This window comes from Amblyomma americanum, chromosome 1 (assembly GCF_052857255.1).
Source record: "Amblyomma americanum isolate KBUSLIRL-KWMA chromosome 1, ASM5285725v1, whole genome shotgun sequence".
NCBI classification, from domain to species: domain Eukaryota; kingdom Metazoa; phylum Arthropoda; class Arachnida; order Ixodida; family Ixodidae; genus Amblyomma; species Amblyomma americanum.
This window is the reverse complement of record NC_135497.1, coordinates 401,319,833-401,344,587: the sequence shown is the minus strand read 5'-3', so window position 1 is coordinate 401,344,587 and position 24,755 is coordinate 401,319,833. Positions and strand designations below refer to the sequence as shown.

Here is a 24,755-nt window from a genome sequence, read left to right as displayed (position 1 = left end):
TACAGCAAGCAGAACAGTCCCTTAAATCAGATGAAGCTGCAGGAAGATAAGACGAGCAGTGCAGTAAGCAAGATCTCGTTGTAAAACCATTGTTTCATTAGTTCAAACTTGGGATGTTGTTTCAAGCACCTGTTTTGATAATCTTAATTCACCTATAAATGTGGGCAAGGTTGTTGAATGTATTCAATGCTTAGCATTGTTCAGGTAGTTCTGGTGTGAACGACGGCCACGCGTGAAAGCTTTTGAAGCCATTGCAGAAAGTAATGTTGTAATATCAACTGCAGGAAGGGAACCATCAGGCCAAGTACGCACTTCACACATATTGAGAGATGGTAGTGCAGCAGTTGTGTGCGATGCACTAAGCTGCTAATTCAGTTAATTGTTTTTTTTATTCGAGGTGGCTTACTGAAGGTCTTTTGAACAGAAGTATTGGAACAAGGGAAAGACTTCTGCGTCAGTGTAGCAGTCAATAACCTAAATCTTGTCTCTGCAGGTAACATATGTACTGGTGAAGGCTCCACGAGATTCAATGGCTAAGAAATGTTGATAGAAGGTATGTTTCCAATATAAAGTGCTGGTATTGAGATAGAAGACTGACATCTCATACACATGACAAACCGGCATTCCAAGCTACTATGTCATTAAGCAAGTTGTTGCTTATTGGCGTATACAGTTGTATGACTGAAGGGCTTTGTAACCAAAATTTCGTCATTGTGCAGGTGACGAGTGTCCTTGTGAAGAACCGTTCGACGACAACTTTGAACAGGGGATGATTGAACATATGTTGCATATGAACGATGTTCAGCTAGCAGAGAGATCAGCACGCAATTGAGGTTATGTGATGATTTTGAGAAGTTGTACTTCAACTAACAATTATGTTATCAGGCCTACTTTAGACTCCTACTGTTCAAGCTTGGAATTTGCTTTAACAGATTCACAAAGACAACTTGGTTGAACCAGAATTGGTCATTTAAACCGGGTGCTTTTTACATATGAAGTAGGGACACAGTGAAAACTTGAAGGGTTTTTTGAATATTCAGTTTTCCCTTGCTGACGATTGCACTGGACATGAAATAAGTTGTTGAGGCAAATAGCCACCTGACACCAATATTCTACTTTTCTGATGCTAAAATTTGAATCATCAGTTCTAATCAGACAAGTTAATTAAATAAGGAGATTTTATTTCACCTGCCTCACTAACAATTATATTGATATATTGCTTTTTTTAAATAACATGTTTGGCTATGTTTAAATGAGTTGTAGTTTATTCTAAATAGATTTATTTTTACTCCTTCGTGCTTTTTATAGCTAGGTACAGTACCAAGAGACCGGTACAGAAATGGGAACGTAACGCAGCATGGTGTGTTGTCAGTTCACTTTGACCTTTTTGTTCGAGCTTTTAATATCAGAAATAGTCCACTTGTCTTAAATCTTCTTGAACAAAAGTTTGCTTCGATAATAAGTGCCTTTAATGCAGGAAAGGTAACTGTCTGAAATGTGCTTCTTTTTTTTAAGCAGTGCCTCCAGAAAGCATTCTTAAGCAGTTCGCCACGATTATATGCACGCATGCTGGGACACTGAGGGACGCCTGTGTACAGGCCACCCCGCCATTTCAACCAAGCCGGCAGAAGCCCCTGCTGTGCTTATCTTTATTACAGGATAAGCAAAAAATTCAAGTATTGATAGGGGTCGGCTGTATGCAACTGACAAAAATATTATAGCTGAATTTTCAACTCACCCCAAACATTGTGTGCCAAGACGGTTTTCTTTGTGTGATGAAGATCCGGCGTTAATGAGTGAAGTTATACCACAACGAGAATTTTATCATGTCTGTTTTTTAATACACCGAACAACTGTTAGAAATATTATAAAGAAGGCTGTCTGCATTCTCTCTCGAGTGCTTAGTGAAGCGATAATCTCAGAAGAACCAGCGCAAAAAAGAACAATGGACAAGAAAGAAGGAAGACGACACGGACAGAAACGTTGAACTTTCAACCTTATTTCGGAAAAAAATATCGCAACGTATTTCTAGTTTCCTGTCATAGGCAATGAAGCACAAGCAGAGTTGGACCATTTTTTTAGAGGACAATGAGTCTGAATCTAAATAAAGTGGCAACAGGCATACAACAACGTACAATGCTCTTTTCTATAAGGTATCATGGAAAGAAATAAATATGATGGTGAACGGACAACAAGGAACAGGCCATAAACCGAAGGTGATAAAAACATGGTCTTGAAAGATAAAAACGACCAAAGGTATAATAAGTATGGAGAGTTGAAAGGCTGAAAAGAAATACGGCAACAAGGTAAAAGGAATCATAATGATTAAGATTAAGTGATCCATATATATTCGCTAAAGGATGTGCTCAATGGTAATGAAAGTGCTAAGAAAGACTGCCACCGTCTGCAAGATGTTGAAGTAAGGAGCGTTACCTTTATTGAACATGCATAAAACGAAAATCTTTCTCCATCTAGCGGGGACAGTAAAGAACACCCTGAGCGGTTCGGAAAAGTAATATCACTTTTCCACCTAGCGGAGCGATCGACGCCTAGCGCAATCTACCAGACAAATTACAATGCACGTCTACCCATTGTCGACTTACACCCTATGAAGATACGTCCCAAGCGAAATTTGCTCTGTCTGGGGGCCAAGGTGGGCATTGTTACGTTTCGCCTACGACGCGCGGTATAGCCGGCGCGGATGCAACGGACGCCGGAGCTTCGTTCAAAGTGGCGGTCATTTTGGGCCCGTTCAGTGCTGCCGTAACGCCTCCCGCCAAGCGCGTCCAGGCAGGTTTCAATGCCACGTGTCGTCGTGTGTGCGTGTGTGTGCGTGTGCATGTTGGTGCGCACGCTTGTCAAAGCGCGGCAGCCGGGGAGAGGAGCTCCCCAACTGGGAGGCGAGGAGGTCTGACCGGCGCCGGCCCGGCGGACGCGTCACTTCACGTCTCAACATGTCCGTGCGTCGCCGTCTCGTGCGACTCATCCCGAGCCGTTCCTTCTTGCCCTCGACTCCGAGGGTATAAAAGCAGCTGCCCCGGACGCCAAAGAGAGACTTCGATTTCTTCCTTCGAGTAACGTGGTCGCCCTGACCGGCTGCTCTTTTGCGATGCCAGAATAAACAAGTTGTTCTGTTGCCAGTCGACTCATCCTTTGCCGGGACCTTCGGATGTTTCCAGCTGTGCCCCAGGCCGCCAGGCCAACGCTACCCTTGGGGCTTGCAACCCATTTGCAAGAACTGGTTGCCAGCGGTGAGATCGCGACAACGGAGGCCAGCAGCGAAGATATGCGGTCAACTGTATGCTGACAGCACAACGACCATCCGGGAGCAGTCAACGAGCCTTGTGTGATGACAGCTTTCCTGCAGCGGAACGACTGCGCTGAATTCTTGGCTGCTAGGTTTGGTGAGTGCGGGACTTTCTTCTTCTGAGTTTTGCCAGGCTTTTGTTAGTGTCAGAAACAGAGCTGGTAATTGTGGTTGTCGTTGCTGCCGGGTTAGTTTGCGGCAAGACAATAGTAGGCAGTAGAGAAAGCAGCATTCGGAGCAGCCATGGATTTGAAGTCGTTGCGCAAACCGAAATTGCTGGAGCTTGCAAGAGAGTTGGGTCTGGATGTCTCAGACAAACTCAGAAAACCAGAACTGCTAAGGGCTATTCTTGAGTTGGAGGCTGAGGATGACGAGCTGTCGGAATGCCTTGAGACCATTGGGGAGAGGGAGCAAAAAGAGAAAGACGAGCGCGAACGTAAAGAACAAAAAGAAAAAGAGAAAGACGAGCGCGAACGTAAAGAGCAAAAAGAGGAGCGCGAACGTAAAGAGCGAAAAGAGAAAGACGAGCGCGAACGTAAAGAACAAAAAGGTAAAGAGAAAGAAGAGCGCGACCGTCAACACGCTTTGGAAATGAAGCGTCTCGAGGTAGAGATGGAACGCGCTCGTAATGGAAGTCAGGCACACGGTGCAGGAGAACGGGTATTGTTCAAAATGACTGACCTGATGCGGCCGTTTAAGCTTGGAGAGGACATTGGTTTGTTCCTGGTTAACTTTGAGCGAACGTGCGAAAAGCAGGGGTTCTCTCGGGAAACGTGGCCACAGCGCTTGCTCACTTTGTTACCCGGCGAGGCGGCCGATGTAGTCGCTCGCTTGAAGAGAGAGGAGGCAGAGGATTTCGACCAAGTGAAATCGAGTCTGCTAAAAAGTACAGGCTGTCAGCGGAGGCGTTCCGTCGGAAGTTTCGGGAAAATGAAAAAGGCAGAAGTGAGTCATATACAGAGTTTGACTACTGGCTTATGTCAAACATGCAGGAGTGGCTCAAAGAAGAGAAAGCGTTTGGTGACCACGAGAAAATTCTGCAGTGTTTCGGGCTAGAACAGTTTTATAGTCGGTTACCTGAGAACGTGCGGTACTGGGTCTTTGATAGGCCAGACGTTAGTACAGTGGCTAAAGCCGCCGAGCTAGCCGAGGAGTTTGTGACGAGTCGGGCTCGCGGAGCTAAGGACGGTCAAAAGGGTGAATTTGGCTCCAAGTCTGAGAGGCCGAAGTTCACACCCATGAGAGCAAGGGGGGACACACGCAGTGCGGATGCGAGTGAAAGCAGTCCGACCGAACGTAAGGAGACGGCGGCAGCCGAAGCCGAACGCAGAAAGAGGTTCGAGAGGAGGCAAGCGCGCGTTTGTTATACGTGCCAGAAGCCGGGTCACTTTTCGGCGCAGTGTCCAGAAACAAAAAGAGAAGTCGTGTGTTTGTCATTATGTAGCACTGACGAGAACATGAAGCTTCTCGAGCCTTACATGCGAGACTTCCTCGTGAATGGGAAAGAGTGCCGAGTGCTTCGTGATTCCGCAGCTACAATGGATGTAGTTCACCCCTCTTACGTAGAACCCGATATGTTCACGGGCGAGTGCGCATGGATCAAGCAAGCCGTAGAAGCTCATAGCGTGTGTCTGCCCGTAGCAAAAGTGCTTATTGAAGGACCTTTCGGAGCACTTGAGACGGAGGCCGTAGTGTCATCTATGCTGCCCCCCCCCCCCCCCCCCCAGTACCCGTACCTATTTTTGAACAGGTACGATCACCTCCTGCGCGAGAAGGGGCTTTTGTTTGGTGAGGCTAGCGTTCAGGCCTTAACCAGATCGAGAGTTCGGGAGCTCGCTGCAAAGGCGGTAGTTGCGGGTCCGACGTTGTCGAACAATGAGAAAGGGTCGGAGGCGCAGCAAGCTGGTATTCAGAGCACGTCCGAACTGAATAAAATTGAGCCTGTAGCGTTGAAGGCACCAGGTACTGAAGAGGAAATGCCCGACACGGGAAAGTTAGAAGAGCTTCCGGTCGAGCTTCCGGGAATAGGCTCAGTGACGAACAGGGAAGCCACTGATCAGGTCATTAGTGACTTAATCATTAAAGCACCGCTGTCGGCTGAGCAGAAAACCGAACTACACCAACTCTTAAAAGAGTTTCAAGGTCAGTTCTCTGAGAGGCCTGGTAGGACTTCTGTCCTTACTCATGATATAGAACTTACCTCCCCAGAGCCAGTACGATCCAAGGCGTAGCGGGTGTCACCCCGCCAGCGCGATATTATGGAGGCTGAGGTAAAGAAAATGCTACAGCTCGGTGTTATTGAGGCGGGTGAGAGTGATTATACCTCCCCTTTGATTTTAGTTGAGGTACCGGGCAAGGAACCTCGTCCTTGCGTCGACTTCCGCAGGCTTAATTCCATCACTAAGGATCAAATTTATCCGATCCCTAACATCGAGGAGCGCCTTGAGAAAATTAGTAGCGCTCAGTTTATTTCCACCCTAGATCTTGTCAGGGGTTATTGGCAGGTTCCACTTACAGACGAGGCTAGTAGGTATGCGGCGTTCATTTCACCAACGGGAACATTCCGTCCTAAAGTTTTGAGTTTTGGTTTGAAGAACGCGCCATACTGCTTTTCAAGCCTCATGGACAAAGTGTTGCGGGGACAGGAAGAATTCGCTTTACCGTATTTAGACGACGTAGCGATATTCTCCGCATCCTGGTCTGAGCATATGGCACACTTGCGGGCAGTGCTAACCCGCCTGCGCGAAGCTGGCTTGACAGTCAAGGCTCCCAAGTGCCAATTAGCACAGGCCGAGGTTGTCTACCTCGGTCACGTTATTGGACAGGGTCGTCGCCGCCCCTCTGAAATAAAGGTGGCCGCTGTGCGAGACTTCCCGCAACCGCGCACGAAGACCGATATTCGGTCGTTCTTAGGTGTCGCCGGCTACTATCAGAGGTACATCCCCAGGTACTCCGATATCGCGGCTCCCCTGACGGATGCTCTAAGAAAAACAGAGCCCCAAACAGTCGTCTGGGGCGAGACAAAGGAAAGAGCTTTTAGCTCCCTAAAGAGCGCCCCAACAAGCCAGCCTGTGCTACGATCGCCAGACTACACAAAAGGGTTCGTTGTTCAGTGCGATGCTAGTGAGCGAGGCATGGGCGTTGTACTGTGCCAATGGGAAATGGAGAAGTGGAACACCCCGTCCTGTATGCTAGTCGTAAGCTGACCTGTCGTGAGCAGGCGTACAGCGCCATCAAGAAAGAGTGTGCGTGTCTCGTGTGGGCCGTTCAGAAATTGTCATGCTACCTAGCCGGCTCGAGGTTTATCATTGAGACGGATCACTGCCCTCTCCAATGGTTGCAGACCATCTCTCCCAAAAATGGCCGCCTCCTGCGCTGGAGCCTCGCTTTGCAACAATATTCCTTTGAGGTGCGTTACAAAAAGGGGAGTCTCAACGGTAACGCCGAAGGCTTAAGTCGAGGCCCCTAACGTGGGAATCCGCCTCAAAGTTGTTTGTTACTGATGTTTTCTTCCTGAGGCAGGATTTTTAACATATTGCTTTTGTTTAGTGTTTCAAAGTGATTATGTGCTTTCTAGTGCAATTTTCCAATTTGTGGACGCGTTCTGAGTGCTGCTTGACTACTGTAAGGAACTAGGCAGTAGTATAAAAGGGGAAAGAGCCTGGCAGAGCTTAGTGAGGGTTGTCTCGTGCTTGCTGACTGAGCGGTTGCGTTTCGGCGTAGTTCTAACGCTTGCTGGGAACGAGCACAAAAATGGCAACTCTCCCGAAGTCACTTTGCAGTGTCCTGTGTGATCCTGAACCTGAGAACGAGGCGTTCTCTGTGCGCCGCGCTCAAGCAACGTCGAGGGACGACAGGTTTCGATTACGAGCATCATCGAGCGACATCCCTCCGGACAGCGGATGCAGTCCCCTGACCATCGGGATCTCCTTCTCCCGGCGGGGCGGTCTGTTACGTTTCGCCTACGACGCGCGGTATAGCCGGCGCGGATGCAACGGACGCCGGGGCTTCGTTCAAAGTGGCGGTCATTTTGGGCCCGTTCAGTGCTGCCGTAACGCCTCCCGCCAAGCGCGTCCAGGCAGGTTTCAATGCCACGTGTCGTCGTGTGTGCGTGTGTGTGTGTGTGCATGTTGGTGCCCACGCTTGTCAAAGCGCGGCAGCCGGGGAGAGGAGCTCCCCAACTGGGAGGCGAGGAGGTCTGACCGGCGCCGGCCCGGTGGACGCGTCACTTCACGTCTCAACATGTCCGTGCGTCGCCGTCTCGTGCGACTCATCCCGAGCCGTTCCTTCTTGCCCTCGACTCCGAGGGTATAAAAGCAGCTGCCCCGGACGCCAAAGAGAGACTTCGATTTCTTCCTTCGAGTAACGTGGTCGCCTTGACCGGCTGCTCTTTTGCGATGCCAGAATAAACAAGTTGTTCTGTTGCCAGTCGACTCATCCTTTGCCGGGACCTTCGGATGTTTCCAGCTGTGCCCCAGGCCGCCAGGCCAACGCTATCCTTGGGGCTTGCAACCCATTTGCAACAGCATAGAATTTTGCTTGCGGTGCGATATGGCAACGCATCAATTAGTAACTGCTTGTATACAATGTTTACCTATTATTCATTGCGGTTTTATTTCTATACCACAAGCCATAGGGTTTTATTTGCCTCCCAGATTCAGTTCACAGCTGTCTCCGGATCGTGGCCTCTTGTTGTCGGAGAGTATATAGCGGAACAAATGTATACATACATATCGTTCGGGTTATGGGACAGGCCGCCTGTCTTCGCAGAAGTAACGCACCAGCCTGAAGCGCAGCGGACCCCTGGACCCCGCCACCCCGCCCCCAGCAGGCGCCGCCACCCTGCAGGATCATCGCCCCGGCGCCGTGCCTCAGTCAGGCTGGCCGGGGATACCTCGGATCCTGGTGGCAGTGCTGCCCGCGGGCCCTCACCCCCTTCCAGGGTCCCACCTGCTGTCCTCGCTCCCCGACCCGGCTCCAGCATGGCATCGAATGGTCCCCTCCCGGAGGACCTACGTTCCGTGCGCCTCCTCCGAAGGCGCACTGTTTCAACTTCTCTTCGAGAAAAGTGAAGCCTCAGCTGACGACATCATCGACGGCCTCGAGGCGGTCGTTAGCCCTAAGGGGCTGGAGACATTACAGCACTAGGGCGGCTTCAATATTCGAATCCACGTAGCCTTGGCTGCTGTGGCAGAGAAGCTGTTAGCGGAGGATGCCTTCGTTGTGTATGGCGCTTCCGTACCCGTCACCTGCGTGGGCGCTGCTGCCGTCATCATCACCGTGTTTCGGCTGCCCCCTACGTAGGCGACGCTTCGGTGACCTCAGCGCTGAGCCCTTACGGCGAGGTGCTCTAGGTTACCCCACCATCCCCGAAAAGCCGCCGGCGCGTCGACAACGCGCAGCGGCTGGTGCGCATGGAAATGCGAAACGCGGTGCCCAATTTTGTCACCGGACTGGGCTTCCCGGATGTCCGATTACCGCGGGGTGCGTAAGGTTTCCACAGGCTGCGCGCAGGCGGCCCACGTTGGTGCAACGTACCGCACGCTGCGCTGCTCGCGCTGCGAGGCCTTCGGCCACGAGACAATGGGGTGTCAAGCGGCATGCAGACGATGCGGGGGACCACGCGTGGCGGCTGATTGGCTGCGGCTGCGTTCATATGCGGATGCGGCTGCCACAAGGAAGCCGGAGACGTCCGAGCCGCCCAAACCACCTGCAGCCCCAGTCAAGCACCGCCGGGCCGACAACCCACACAGGAGGAGCAGGTCGTGAAGCCCCCGGTCGACACCCCCCGAGAAGACCTGGCCGAGAACCGCCGGGCCGACTGATCCCGGGCGGACCAGGCCGGAATACCTGCTGCAGGCAGCCTCACCAACGTGGCCTCTGACGCGCTGCCGTAGAGCTCCTCGGAGGTCTTCGCCTTCGGTGCCTCCACGTCCCGGCCGTCTCCCACACAACGGTAGCCTTCTAACCCGATCCACTACCACCCTTTGGATCGGCGGTCGAGGCGAGTCAGGACTATGAGTTCACCTCATCCCTGACGGAGGACGGTGGGCGTACCTGGTGGCGAAATTGGCTCCGTGCTGCGGCTGACGGGGATCCTGACCTGCGCGCAGTGCAAGGCCCTCACCCCTTCGGACTACCACGGCCTGACCCGCCGTGCGCCCCTCTGCCGGGAGGACGACGAGCAACCTGTCAGCTCCTCAGCGACGCTACAGAGGCGGTGCCCGGTGCAGCGCATCACCAGGAATCGGGGAGCCAGCCGCTGGACTGGTGACCGCAGTCCGGCGAAGAAATGGACATAGGCAGACTCGCGAAGAAGAACGCGCGGTAGGAGTCAAAGGACAGCTGAGACGGCAATGCCCGTACTCAGGCTAAAAAGTCGGCCCGAAGCCGCACTCATGGAGGCAAAACTTCAGTATGTAACTGTCATGTCGATGTCCCGTCTTTCCATCATGGCGTTAGTGCATCGCCTCAGCCTGAATGTTCAGGGATTTAGCTCACTGGACAAGCAGAGAGGTGATGCGGTTCTCTCGAGCACAGAGCGTTGACATCCTGTTCCTATTGGCAACGAATTTATGCTGCACCGTAAAAAATTTATTTATTTATTTATTTACTTATTTATAAAAAAAAAGTGTTTTCAGCTGTCTATAATTCCCACTCTTGCACCGGCCCAGTAAGGAGTCTTGGTTTTTTCATACACCTTTCACGAGGGGTGTTTCACGAATGAACCAGCCCAAAAATTACAAGTGATCGAAATGAGTTGGGGCGACTGGAACGCTATTACAGCCGAGCCATTGGCGTTTTAGCGCTTCTAACACCCCTACACCCCTCCGAAGAATGCATGCAATGGGTTCATAAATTGTTTCCACTTATATTGCTTTCAATTGCTTTCTTAAGTGTTCCTTAAATTTACAATTATAATGCTTACATAATGTAATATACCTGTATTACTGGAGATCTTTATAGCAATAGACAGGCTGTGCAACAACAAAACACATTTATTGATTCGCAAATCACAATACTGTAGAAATGTGGAAAATTTTTATTGTCAGAACAAAGACATCCACAAACAAAGCGGAAGAACATTCGGCAATGAATTATTTACTGACATCTAAGGAGCGACTGCACCACGCCTGCTCTATTGGTGTTATCGTGCTGCAAAAATGAGATTCAATTGCAGTTACATCTATCTCCTAATTTTTTCAGAGGAAACAATAAAAATTCTTGCCTGTGCATCATTATAAACCAGCCTCAGGAAGGCTTGACAGTGTGGCAGTTGTAGAGTGAACCGCAGTGGTGAGCCTGCCGAGTAGTTATCCTCCCTCGACCAACAGGTCCTCAGCCACATCAAGATTTCCTTTGCAGAACGGCATGCATGGTGCGAGTCTGCATTTACCACATAAACAGTACAACATTTCATATCAGTTTACATTGCTCAATGATTCTTATAAAATGCCAACGTACTTCTCATTGTTCATCTAAGATATCATGCATGCAAACGCTAATGAACAGAATAAAATCTGCCCATATGGCGAGCAAGCGCCAGCTGTTATTCCTTAAACCAATCAAAGAAGGCCACTGTGGTTCCAGAAAAAAATTGCTCTAAACGGCATTATAAAAGCAATGGTTGAGCCAGAAAGCTATCTATTAGGAAATGGAGGGACGGTGGTCAGGCGATGCAGTTAATTCCGCATTAATTGCTACAAGCTAGTGCAAACCACTTGCCTTGCTGAGAGTGAACTTACTATAAAAGGCCCCAAACAATAAGACAACAGACGAAAAATATAGAGCACTTCATAATGCTTTGCAATCAAACGAACGACAAGTCAGGTGTAACATCCACTGTGACATAAGAAAATATAGTATCTGTGTCAAAGTCAGCGATGCAACCCCTCCCATGACAATGGTCAGCTTCAACTCAACACAAACTATGCATTGAAGAATATATGAAGTATGTGACATCTTGAAAGGCAGGCATCATACTAAGTTAACTTATCTTGCGTGTCTGCAGCCACTAAACTCAAACGCCCTTAAGAAAAATTTGCACGAGGTCACTAAACTACTTCACAGAAAGCCGCCGGGCCATAATTCTTTGCAAAACCGCGCAGGGTAACAGGACACCGACAAGATGACACATATACAGCGCTGACTAACTGAGGAATTTAACTTTGCTCGCAATAAATGCAGGAAGCGTCATCCAAAATACCGACAATGAAGGTCATGGAGTCATCATTTTGTGACAACTCGTGATTATTTATATAGATATAATCGCGTATTATATCCGTTGCTGGATTATATATCCATTCAATTTCTTTTTCCATTAACATTAGGAATGATGTGCTTACGCAGGTTGAAGAATTCGTATATTAGATGTACATCGCATATATCTCGCGCACGAGTTATTAATTATATTTCCTAAGAATTTTACAACGTCGAAAGCACGGAATGCCTTCACTGTACAACACGTGCCTTGCTTGCCTGCTGCCATATCCTGTCTGTGTAGGCAAAATTCTCATTAGACGAATGTGGACACGCCAGCCTTTTTTCCCAACATATGATGTTCTGCATGACCAAGGAGTTTTGTAAACCAAGTCACTGTCGCCTGCTGTGAATTTGTCTCTGCTTCGTGTTACACCGGGTGGTCTTTGAAGAACCTTTGCTGGGCGCGTTGCATACTAAGTTCAGAGCAGCCCACCCAACCACTTTCTTTAGTGCGTGCCTGACACAGTGCACATAAGGCATGACAGCTAACTTCCATTCTTCTTTTTGAAGCCTCGTTGGGGTAGATCGGCAAATTTCTTTCATTACCTTCAATCCAAGGCTGCAGATGAGGTCATCTGGGAAACTAGCTTCACATAACGATATAAGTCGAGCCTCGACATTTTCCTGCTGACGGACAATACACAATCTGATTATGGCATATTTCAGAGTGTAGAGCATTTTTCCTACTGCGGAAGATAACACAACCATATATGGGCCTCTCCGATGTACAGTCATAGATAAACTGAAACTGTACCTCCACTGGCATATCTTTGGTCAGCTCAAAGTTGGGAGAAACTTCAAAGTTCTTAAAAAATGTCAACAATGTCCTTGTGTTACCCTTGGTTAACTTGTTTATTAATAGGAAGTTGAACGCAAATCAGAAGGTCGTTATTATATTCTTGCCACGAAAAGCTTCTATTAGTTGGCGATCTTGACAGGCAGGTCAGCAGAGTGTCATTGAGAATTGTTGCAACGCAGGAAACTGTGCATACTCCTAGCCACTGATTGTACAGATCATCATTAAACTTTACACAGGTATAACGCAAATAGTTGGTTAACACTTCTAGGAATTCAGCGGCATTGGTTCTGGAATCGTACTGCTGACATGGAATCAACGCCTTCTCTTACGATCTCAAACAAGTCGGTATGTGGGAGCGTGTAATGCAACTCATTGATTACAATGAAGTAGACATTTCTGGACAACTTTTCAAGAGGAATGCAGACATTTCTTACTTCTCTACCAGGAAATATCTTCTACGGTGAGCAAGGAGAGCAATTCTTGCAGACACCACCTGAATGGTCGCTGCCTCGATCCTTATTCAGATACAATTACACTAAAAGGCCAATTATCCTTGTGCGTTTCTGCCGTAAAGAGGGCATAGACCCTCACCCTTCTTCACAACCAGCCCTAATTTCGTGAAGTTGTTAGCTTCACACAGGTTTTTGGGCTTCGTTCTTCAATGTTTGTCACTTGACCTTCTTTTGCATCTTGTAGAATTTCTTTCAATGGCTTCTCTTGTTTTCACAGAAAGATGCTGAAATTAGTATGCAAGATTCCCAGCAAAGGTGCTTCAAAGACAGCCCCGTGTAAGTCGAAGCACAGAGAAAAATTCACAGTATGCGACAGTGGCTTAGTGTACAAGATCCCTCTGCCATGAGGAGTGTCATATCTTTGGAAATAAGGTCGGTGTGTCAACATACATCTACTGGAACATGTGAACAACACAGACGGGACATGACAGCATGGTAGGAAGGCACTTTTCAGATTATGAGTGCATTCCACAATTTTGAGAATGCAAAACTCTAAGGAAATATAATCAATAGCTCATGCGCAAGATATACCAGACGTACATCATATATAAGAATTGTTCAACCTGAGTAAGCACATCGTCAGTAAAGACGCGGGTTCGATCCCGGCCGCAGCGTTCGAGTTTTGATGGAGGCAAAATTGTAGGTCATAGAATGTTGTGGCTAAGTACTACACCAGGGTGGTCAAATCCTGCTCTGGTGAGAGAGTGCGTTGTCGGTTATGGTCACCGAGATCAGGCCGCACGCCAGGCCTGGCTGTGCAATTCCATCGACACGCGGATTTTTTTTTTGAAACCCGGTGGAGAATTGCGCGGCACCAGGATTCGAACCCCGGTCCTCTTGCACGCGAGGCGGATGATCTACCTCTACGCCATCGCTGCTAATGCTATCGGCATTACAGAGGAAAGGAAGGGAGGCAGAACCCAGCAAAAGTAAAAATAACATGCAGACACAATGCAAAACATGTTAGGAATTTACCTTATTTTACACCTTGCTTGTAATGCAAAAGACAACACAGATCTTGTCAAGCCGGACAGGCCGCCATTGAATCTGAACCTGGCAACGTTTAACGCTAGAACTTTATCTAGTGAGGCTAGCCTAGCATTGCTGTTCGAGGAACTAGCGGAAATTAAATGGGATGTGATAGGGCTTAGCGAAGTTAGGAGGACAGGTGAGGCGTATACAGTACTGAAGGACGGACACATACTGTGCTATCGCGGGTTAGAGGATAGATGAGAACTAGGTGTGGGATTCTTCATTAATAAGGATATAGCTGGCAACGTAGAGGAGTTCTACAGTATTAACGAGAGGGTAGCAGCTATAGTAATTAGGTTGAATAGGAGGTACAAGCTGAAAGTGGTGCCGGCCTACGCACCCACATCCATCCATGATGACCAGACCGTTGAAAGTTTATATGAGGACGTTGAATCGGCAATGAATGAAGTAAAATCACAGTACACTCTACTGATGTGCGACTTCAATGCGAAGGTGGGCAAGAAGCAGGCTGATGACCACGCGGTAGATGACTATGGGAGAGACTCTAGAAATAGCAGGGGAGAGTTAATAGTCGAATTCGCGGATAGAAATAATTTACGGATCATGAATACCTTCTTCCGCAAACGAGAAAACTGGAAGTGGACCTAGAAGAGCCCCAATGGCGAAACTAAAAACGAAACCGACTTCATACTATGCGCTAAACCTGGCATCGGTCAGGATGTGGCCGTCCTCGGGAAGGTGCGTTGTAGCGACCACAGAATGGTAAAGTCTCGAATTAGCTTAGACTTGAAGAGGGAACGAAAGAAACTAGTGAAGAGGGAGACCATTAACGAGTTAGCCGTAAGAGGGAAAGCACAGGAGTTTAGGATAGCGCTGTAAAACACATATTCGGCTTTAACTGAGGAAGACGATCTTGATGTTCATACAATGCACGATAATCTGACATCAATAATTACGGAGTGCGCAGTATAAGTAGGCGGTAGGACAGTTCGACAGGATACCGGAAAGCTATCTCAGGTGACGAAAGGTCTGATTAAGAAGCGGCAATGCATGAGGGCGTCTAAACCTACCGACAGAATAGAACTAAAAGAGCTATCAAAGTTAATAAATAAGCGCAAGGTAGCCGACATAAGGAAGTTTAATATGGAGAGAATAGAGCATGCTCTAAAGAACGGAGATAACCTAAAAGCAGTGAAGAGGAAACTAGGCATAGGTAAAAACGAGATGTAAGCATTCAGAGACAAGCAGGACAATGTCATTAGCAATATGGACAAGATAGTTAACGTAGCCGAAGAGTTCTGCGCAGACCTGTACAGTAGCCTATGTAATCGGAGCGTTAATGAGAAAGACAGCGGTGCACAGCAATGCGTCATCTCGCCAGTAACGAAAGATGAAGTAAAGAAAGCCTTAGAAGCAATGAAAAGGGGAAAAGCAGCTGGGGAGGATCAGGTAACAGCAGATCTGTTGAAGGATGGAGAGGACATCCTGCTAGAAAAACTAGCCACCCTGTATACGTAATGACTTTTGACCTCGACTGTAACAGAAGCTTGGAAGAATGCACACAATGTCTTAATTCATAAGAAGGGAGACGCCAAGAACTTGAAAAATTACAGGCTGATCAGCTTACTATCCGTTGCCTACAAAGTATTTTCTAAGGTCATCGCTAATAGAGTCAAGGTAACATTAGACTTTAATCAACCAAATAATCAGGCAGGCTTTCGTAAAGGACATTCCACAACAGATCATATTCACACTATCAATCAGGTGATAGAGGATTGCGCAGAATATAAGCAACCCCTATATATAGCTTTCATTGATTACGAGAATACATTCACCTCAGTGGAAACCTCAGCAGTCATACAGGCATTGCGTAATCAGGGGGTTGAAGTGCCTTATATCAAAATACTAGAAGATATATATATATATATCAACTGCACAGCTACTATAGTCCTCCATAAAGTCAGCAATAAAATTCCAGTAAGGAAGGACGTCATGCAAGGAGACACGACCTCGCCGAGGCTGTTCCCCGCATGTTTACGGGAGGTATTCTGAGGTCTGAATTGGGAACAGTTGGGAATAAGAATAAATGGAGAATACCTAAATAATGTGCGATTCGCTGATGACATTGCCTTGCTGAGTCAGTCAGGAGGTGAACTGCAAATAATGATCAATGAGTTAGACAGGCAGAGCAGAATGATGAGTCTAAAAATTAACATGCAGAAAACCAAGGTAATGTTCAACAGCCTAGAAAGGGGACAACAATTAACAATTGGCAGCGAGAGCTTGGAAGTTGTGACGGAATATGTCTACTTAGTGCAGGTAGTGACAGCTGATCTGGACATGAGAGGGAGATAACTAGAAGGATAGAAATGGGGTGGAGCGCATATGGAAAGTTCTCGGAGATCATGAGTGGCTGTTTACCAATTTCTCTCAAGAGAAAAGTGTACAACAGCTTTATCTTACCGGTACTCACCTACGGGGCAGAAACGTGGAGGCTAACGAAAAAGGTTCAGCTTAAGTTAAGGACAATGCAGCGAGCCATGGAAAGAAAAATGATAGGTGTAACGTTAAGAGACCGTAAGCGGGCAGAGTGGGTGAGGGAACAAACACGGGTTAATGACATCCTAGTCGAAATCAAGAGAAGGAAATGGGCTTGGGCAGGGCGTGTAATGCGAAGGCAAGATAACCGCTGGTCCTTAAGGGTAACGGATTGGATTCCAAGAGAAAGTAAGCGTAGCAGGGGGCGGCAGAACGTTAGGTGGGCGGATGAGATTAAGAAGTTTGTAGGCAAAGGGTGGATGCAGCTGGCAAAGGACAGAGTTAATTGGAGAGACATGGGAGAGGCCTTTGCCCTGCAGTGGGTGTAGTAAGGCTGATGATGATGATGAAATTGTAGAGGCGCGTGTACAGTGCGCAGTCTGTGGACGTTAAAGAACCCCCGGTGATCTAAATTTCTGGAACCCTCCACAATGGCGTGCCTGATAGCCTCAGTTGCTTTGGGACGTTAAACCCCCATAAACCACAATCCAGTGACTTGGACGAGAGATTAAATTGACTATCTTGATAAATAACTACAACAGATGTGAAAAAAACAACTATTCCATGAATTTTCTCCTCTGCATTTTGGATGACGCTTCGTTTTTTTATTTTGAGCAAAGCAATAAATTCCTCACCTGTTAGTCAGCAGTGTATCTGTGTCATGCCTGTGTTCTGTTACCCAGCGTGCGGTTTTACCAAGACTAAAATGCTGTCACATATTCTTATGAGATGAAGTTTAGATCTGAAAAACGATCACAACGGGTTCCAAGCAGATGTTTCATTTCTGCACCCACTCTCGAAGAAATACATACACATAAACGTGTGAATTTGGAGTTCACAAATACTATCTGTAGCATCACAATGTTCACAACAAAAAAGTCAGGCAAATTTTTTTACTCCAGGAGTTCTGGTTCCCTTTATTTAAGGCATACTTGCAGCATGTTGTGAGAGAAAGTACAAACTAGATAAATAGAATAAATCATTTCGCAAACATTGCTACTGTAAAATGGTGTTAACAAATGGCCAAATTTATCTTTAGGACAGGCCTGCATTTCATTTGCCATCACATATGAAACATGAAAATACCAAGCAGCAAGATGAATAAATAAAATTTTCTCGAAAATTTAGCAAAGGTAGATACAGTCATACCACTCCACTGGTCCAGCTGAGTACACTGCTCAGAAGCAGCAGTATCCATAAGGGTCGAATGCCTGCATTAAAAGTTCGTTACAAAGCAATACAAACTTGCACACAAGAGGCAAAGTAAACGGCATGGTATGGAACCATTACAATTGTGGAAGCAGAAAAAATTGCATTCTACCTACACTCCATTATTAATAGAGCTACAAAAATATCATAAAGGCTCCTTCAAACCAGCACACAGTTGGCATTTATATGTCATTGGGTCATTCCACGCGAACTGATTCAGACTTAGTACTCAACCATCTTCGATTTCTTAAAAAAATAATGCCTTATTGAAGTATTATGACAAACATTAGCCCAGCTTCTTTTTGGCAGAATAATGTTTTTTGTTTCGTCACCGCCATCTCACATTTTGAACTGGTAGCCAAACCTAGCCTTGCAAAAATTTGTAAAAAAAACTTTCTTACGCAGGACTATGAAACTTTTTTGTATGAATAAAAAAGTATTGGACTTCCATATGCAGTAAATTGAACTTATTTTGTTTCAAACAAAACATGGAAGAAGGTACCAAATATGAAAATTTTAAATGGTATATCAAATTTTATGCTCTCGCAGGAGTTATTCCAAACATTTTTCTAAGCAGTCCAGAAAGTAAAGAAGGCGATAAAAAAGTTTCACAGAGCAAAAAGTGTGAGGCATGTCAGCAAAAGAATTCTACAGTTGGGAAAATTTGCTTTTTGAGACAATCAGCAGTCTATTTCATAATAAGGTGATCTTAATTAAATTATGAACGTTAGGAAGTTGCACAATTCCATTTAATGGCATTTATTTCTTGAAGTTTAATCAGAGCATTTGTGCTTTAAGTGAGAAAAGAATCTTGCAAGTTGAGTGCGCTGGAGTGCGTCGGATGGGCAGATTTCCACTATTATTATAACCTTTCTGGAAGCTGACGTTCCAAGGTTTGTCAGGATTGAAGGCATGCTCATGCCCTGCTGGTTGTTCAAAAAGAGATATGAAGTCTGCTTCAGGTGTGGAGAACTTGGTCATCGCTCCGATGTGTGCGACAGTGAAAACCTAAAGTGTTGTGGCTGTGCGGTGGTGTCGCCGCCCGAAGATCATCAGTGCGTTCCCAAGTGTCGCCTTTGTGGAAAAGGCCATCGGACGGGTGACAAGCATTGCAAGGAACTCTTCCGTACGACATACATAATCAAGAAGAAGCAGTGGGAAGCAAAGTTAGCTGCCGAGGAGGAGGCCTAAAAGCCCCAGCAAGTCCGTTTCAGTAGTAGAGATGGCCGCAGTGCGTCCCACGAGCGACCCTCGAGCCATCCGAGGTACCGTTCCACTTCGCTTCCTCGCTGCAGCTGCCTTCGTCCAAGACGACAACGGAGGGCTCTCGATTGCTGCTGCTGCTGCTGCTGCTGCTGCTGCTGCTGCTGCTGCTGCTGCTGCTGCTGCTGCTGCTGCTGCTGCTGCTGCTGCTGCTGCTGCTGCTGCTGCTGCTGCTGCTGCTGCTGCTGCTGCTGCTGCTGCTGCTGCTGCTGCTGCTGCTGCTGCTGCTGCTGCTGCTGCTGCTGCTGCTGCTGCTGCTGCTGCTGCTGCTGCTGCTGCTGCTGCTGCTGCTGCTGCTGCTGCTGCTGCTGCTGCTGCTGCTGCTGCTGCTGCTGCTGCTGCTGCTGCTGCTGCTGCTGCTGCTGCTGCTGCTGCTGCTGCTGCTGCTGCTGCTGCTGCTGCTGCTGCTGCTGCTGCTGCTGCTGCTGCTGCTGCTGCTGCTGCTGCTGCTGCTGCTGCTGCTGCTGCTGCTGCTGCTGCTGCTGCTGCTGCTGCTGCTGCTGCTGCTGCTGCTGCTGCTGCTGCTGCTGCTGCTGCTGCTGCTGCTGCTGCTGCTGCTGCTGCTGCTGCTGCTGCTGCTGCTGCTGCTGCTGCTGCTGCTGCTGCTGCTGCTGCTGCTGCTGCTGCTGCTGCTGCTGCTGCTGCTGCTGCTGCTGCTGCTGCTGCTGCTGCTGCTGCTGCTGCTGCTGCTGCTGCTGCTGCTGCTGCTGCTGCTGCTGCTGCTGCTGCTGCTGCTGCTGCTGCTGCTGCTGCTGCTGCTGCTGCTGCTGCTGCTGCTGCTGCTGCTGCTGCTGCTGCTGCTGCTGCTGCTGCTGCTGCTGCTGCTGCTGCTGCTGCTGCTGCTGCTGCTGCTGCTGCTGCTGCTGCTGCTGCTGCTGCTGCTGCTGCTGCTGCTGCTGCTGCTGCTGCTGCTGCTGCTGCTGCTGCTGCTGCTGCTGCTGCTGCTGCTGCTGCTGCTGCTGCTGCTGCTGCTGCTGCTGCTGCTGCTGCTGCTGCTGCTGCTGCTGCTGCTGCTGCTGCTGCTGCTGCTGCTGCTGCTGCTGCTGCTGCTGCTGCTGCTGCTGCTGCTGCTGCTGCTGCTGCTGCTGCTGCTGCTGCTGCTGCTGCTGCTGCTGCTGCTGCTGCTGCTGCTGCTGCTGCTGCTGCTGCTGCTGCTGCTGCTGCTGCTGCTGCTGCTGCTGCTGCTGCTGCTGCTGCTGCTGCTGCTGCTGCTGCTGCTGCTGCTGCTGCTGCTGCTGCTGCTGCTGCTGCTGCTGCTGCTGCTGCTGCTGCTGCTGCTGCTGCTGCTGCTGCTGCTGCTGCTGCTGCTGCTGCTGCTGCTGCTGCTGCTGCTGCTGCTGCTGCTGCTGCTGCTGCTGCTGCTGCTGCTGCTGCTGCTGCTGCTGCTGCTGCTGCTGCTGCTGCTGCTGCTGCTGCTGCTGCTGCTGCTGCTGCTGCTGCTGCTGCTGCTGCTGCTGCTGCTGCTGCTGCTGCTGCTGCTGCTGCTGCTGCTGCTGCTGCTGCTGCTGCTGCTGCTGCTGCTGCTGCTGCTGCTGCTGCTGCTGCTGCTGCTGCTGCTGCTGCTGCTGCTGCTGCTGCTGCTGCTGCTGCTGCTGCTGCTGCTGCTGCTGCTGCTGCTGCTGCTGCTGCTGCTGCTGCTGCTGCTGCTGCTGCTGCTGCTGCTGCTGCTGCTGCTGCTGCTGCTGCTGCTGCTGCTGCTGCTGCTGCTGCTGCTGCTGCTGCTGCTGCTGCTGCTGCTGCTGCTGCTGCTGCTGCTGCTGCTGCTGCTGCTGCTGCTGCTGCTGCTGCTGCTGCTGCTGCTGCTGCTGCTGCTGCTGCTGCTGCTGCTGCTGCTGCTGCTGCTGCTGCTGCTGCTGCTGCTGCTGCTGCTGCTGCTGCTGCTGCTGCTGCTGCTGCTGCTGCTGCTGCTGCTGCTGCTGCTGCTGCTGCTGCTGCTGCTGCTGCTGCTGCTGCTGCTGCTGCTGCTGCTGCTGCTGCTGCTGCTGCTGCTGCTGCTGCTGCTGCTGCTGCTGCTGCTGCTGCTGCTGCTGCTGCTGCTGCTGCTGCTGCTGCTGCTGCTGCTGCTGCTGCTGCTGCTGCTGCTGCTGCTGCTGCTGCTGCTGCTGCTGCTGCTGCTGCTGCTGCTGCTGCTGCTGCTGCTGCTGCTGCTGCTGCTGCTGCTGCTGCTGCTGCTGCTGCTGCTGCTGCTGCTGCTGCTGCTGCTGCTGCTGCTGCTGCTGCTGCTGCTGCTGCTGCTGCTGCTGCTGCTGCTGCTGCTGCTGCTGCTGCTGCTGCTGCTGCTGCTGCTGCTGCTGCTGCTGCTGCTGCTGCTGCTGCTGCTGCTGCTGCTGCTGCTGCTGCTGCTGCTGCTGCTGCTGCTGCTGCTGCTGCTGCTGCTGCTGCTGCTGCTGCTGCTGCTGCTGCTGCTGCTGCTGCTGCTGCTGCTGCTGCTGCTGCTGCTGCTGCTGCTGCTGCTGCTGCTGCTGCTGCTGCTGCTGCTGCTGCTGCTGCTGCTGCTGCTGCTGCTGCTGCTGCTGCTGCTGCTGCTGCTGCTGCTGCTGCTGCTGCTGCTGCTGCTGCTGCTGCTGCTGCTGCTGCTGCTGCTGCTGCTGCTGCTGCTGCTGCTGCTGCTGCTGCTGCTGCTGCTGCTGCTGCTGCTGCTGCTGCTGCTGCTGCTGCTGCTGCTGCTGCTGCTGCTGCTGCTGCTGCTGCTGCTGCTGCTGCTGCTGCTGCTGCTGCTGCTGCTGCTGCTGCTGCTGCTGCTGCTGCTGCTGCTGCTGCTGCTGCTGCTGCTGCTGCTGCTGCTGCTGCTGCTGCTGCTGCTGCTGCTGCTGCTGCTGCTGCTGCTGCTGCTGCTGCTGCTGCTGCTGCTGCTGCTGCTGCTGCTGCTGCTGCTGCTGCTGCTGCTGCTGCTGCTGCTGCTGCTGCTGCTGCTGCTGCTGCTGCTGCTGCTGCTGCTGCTGCTGCTGCTGCTGCTGCTGCTGCTGCTGCTGCTGCTGCTGCTGCTGCTGCTGCTGCTGCTGCTGCTGCTGCTGCTGCTGCTGCTGCTGCTGCTGCTGCTGCTGCTGCTGCTGCTGCTGCTGCTGCTGCTGCTGCTGCTGCTGCTGCTGCTGCTGCTGCTGCTGCTGCTGCTGCTGCTGCTGCTGCTGCTGCTGCTGCTGCTGCTGCTGCTGCTGCTGCTGCTGCTGCTGCTGCTGCTGCTGCTGCTGCTGCTGCTGCTGCTGCTGCTGCTGCTGCTGCTGCTGCTGCTGCTGCTGCTGCTGCTGCTGCTGCTGCTGCTGCTGCTGCTGCTGCTGCTGCTGCTGCTGCTGCTGCTGCTGCTGCTGCTGCTGCTGCTGCTGCTGCTGCTGCTGCTGCTGCTGCTGCTGCTGCTGCTGCTGCTGCTGCTGCTGCTGCTGCTGCTGCTGCTGCTGCTGCTGCTGCTGCTGCTGCTGCTGCTGCTGCTGCTGCTGCTGCTGCTGCTGCTGCTGCTGCTGCTGCTGCTGCTGCTGCTGCTGCTGCTGCTGCTGCTGCTGCTGCTGCTGCTGCTGCTGCTGCTGCTGCTGCTGCTGCTGCTGCTGCTGCTGCTGCTGCTGCTGCTGCTGCTGCTGCTGCTGCTGCTGCTGCTGCTGCTGCTGCTGCTGCTGCTGCTGCTGCTGCTGCTGCTGCTGCTGCTGCTGCTGCTGCTGCTGCTGCTGCTGCTGCTGCTGCTGCTGCTGCTGCTGCTGCTGCTGCTGCTGCTGCTGCTGCTGCTGCTGCTGCTGCTGCTGCTGCTGCTGCTGCTGCTGCTGCTGCTGCTGCTGCTGCTGCTGCTGCTGCTGCTGCTGCTGCTGCTGCTGCTGCTGCTGCTGCTGCTGCTGCTGCTGCTGCTGCTGCTGCTGCTGCTGCTGCTGCTGCTGCTGCTGCTGCTGCTGCTGCTGCTGCTGCTGCTGCTGCTGCTGCTGCTGCTGCTGCTGCTGCTGCTGCTGCTGCTGCTGCTGCTGCTGCTGCTGCTGCTGCTGCTGCTGCTGCTGCTGCTGCTGCTGCTGCTGCTGCTGCTGCTGCTGCTGCTGCTGCTGCTGCTGCTGCTGCTGCTGCTGCTGCTGCTGCTGCTGCTGCTGCTGCTGCTGCTGCTGCTGCTGCTGCTGCTGCTGCTGCTGCTGCTGCTGCTGCTGCTGCTGCTGCTGCTGCTGCTGCTGCTGCTGCTGCTGCTGCTGCTGCTGCTGCTGCTGCTGCTGCTGCTGCTGCTGCTGCTGCTGCTGCTGCTGCTGCTGCTGCTGCTGCTGCTGCTGCTGCTGCTGCTGCTGCTGCTGCTGCTGCTGCTGCTGCTGCTGCTGCTGCTGCTGCTGCTGCTGCTGCTGCTGCTGCTGCTGCTGCTGCTGCTGCTGCTGCTGCTGCTGCTGCTGCTGCTGCTGCTGCTGCTGCTGCTGCTGCTGCTGCTGCTGCTGCTGCTGCTGCTGCTTACGCTTTCGTACGCGTCGTCTTTGCGTATTATTTGTTGGATGGCAATCATGCGTCAGTTATTTGCAAGGCAAAGCGAGTGGCCCTAACCTCAAGCTTTATGCAGGCAAACCTCGTCTTAGAGGAGACAAAAAAAACAAAGTACGCAAACAGCACGCGATGTAAAAAAAAATTAGAGCGATTGTTGCTTTTTCAGAACGTGGAGGATTAAGGGCGCAAAGTGGGAACTCATTTTGTTCACCAAACACTTTTTGCATGCTCTCGTGGCAGAACCGGCGAAATACTAAGTAGGCGCGAGAGGAATTTTGCGAAATGCCAGAGAAAATGCTATATTCGGTTTCATCTCGCCGTCGTAATCGTGCAGCCAGACCACCGAACCCCTCACCCATCGGGAATGCACACAGCGACGGCCAGCTGCGAAAACTACAGTGCTCAAGCATAAAAAAGACAAACAGACATTTAGAAGCTTCCAAAAATATTCAACTTTCACGCGTTTACTTATCTCAGGAACATCGAGGCGGTTACGAGAGGAAGCTACAGAAATGCCCATACATCACGCTGGTCCTCGTCGAGTTCAGTTCGGCAGGGTACGGCCTAGACAGTCATCAGGGCGCATATCCGGGCACGTAAAACATTCTCGAAAGCACCCAAGTTGTACTGCGAATCAAGGCGGCAGCTAGCTCATGATGTACACTTATGGGAGATGCTTTCATAAGACGTTTTTCGTATCATTTTCATACCGCTGCATCACTGCACCTCGCCTTATATGCGCGTCACGCTCTCCATTGCCGGTTCTCGTGCGGTGCGCGAACCTTGCATAGGCTGAGCCTGCTTGGTTTACAACTGGGCTGAGTGGACCCCGCCGCACCTCCGAGCGGCAAACGCGGCTGCAGCGCTGGGTGAGAGGGGGCAAGAGAGTGTCTTCTTATCCTTCTCCTAACAACCTCCTCCCCATAACAATATAGGAGGAGGTTCTACTCATTTTGTGTGCACGAATCGTGGACACCGCTTCTTCCCGGAACATCGCTGCAACAAATACCGCTGTAAAAATTCGCCGTAATGCAAAAGAAAAGCGCAATTACTGGATCGGGTGCAACGTACGCAAACTATTTTAAGCAGGAAATGAGTCAATGCAAACGCAGATGCATCGATGGATACAGAAAAAACAGCGCAAAAAAAAACAGCGACACTTCAGTTGACTCTAAGAGTATGACACGACAGCTTTAATTGTTTATTTATTTGAGTGTTCAAGGGTCCCATGTTGAAACATTACATCAGGTAGTGGGCGTTAAGAGGCGTTACAAAGGGCCCCTCGGTCTCTTGCGGGTTGTCATCGCCGCACACGTTGACATTACACACTGCTTTATTTCAGATCAAATTCTATATTTATCGGTGGCGACAATTAGTTACCCAAATTAATGAAGTGTTTCTGTAATGTAATTCGCCTAATCTGTTTTGCAAGGTGCTCGTATAA

General features: G+C 50.5%; 1 pseudogene; it reads left to right on the top strand.

The window, feature by feature from the left end:
• Positions 1-8,773: 8,773 nt before the first annotated feature.
• LOC144123829 (stomatin-like) overlaps positions 8,774-24,755 on the top strand; it is a 41,455-nt pseudogene continuing 25,473 nt past the window's right edge.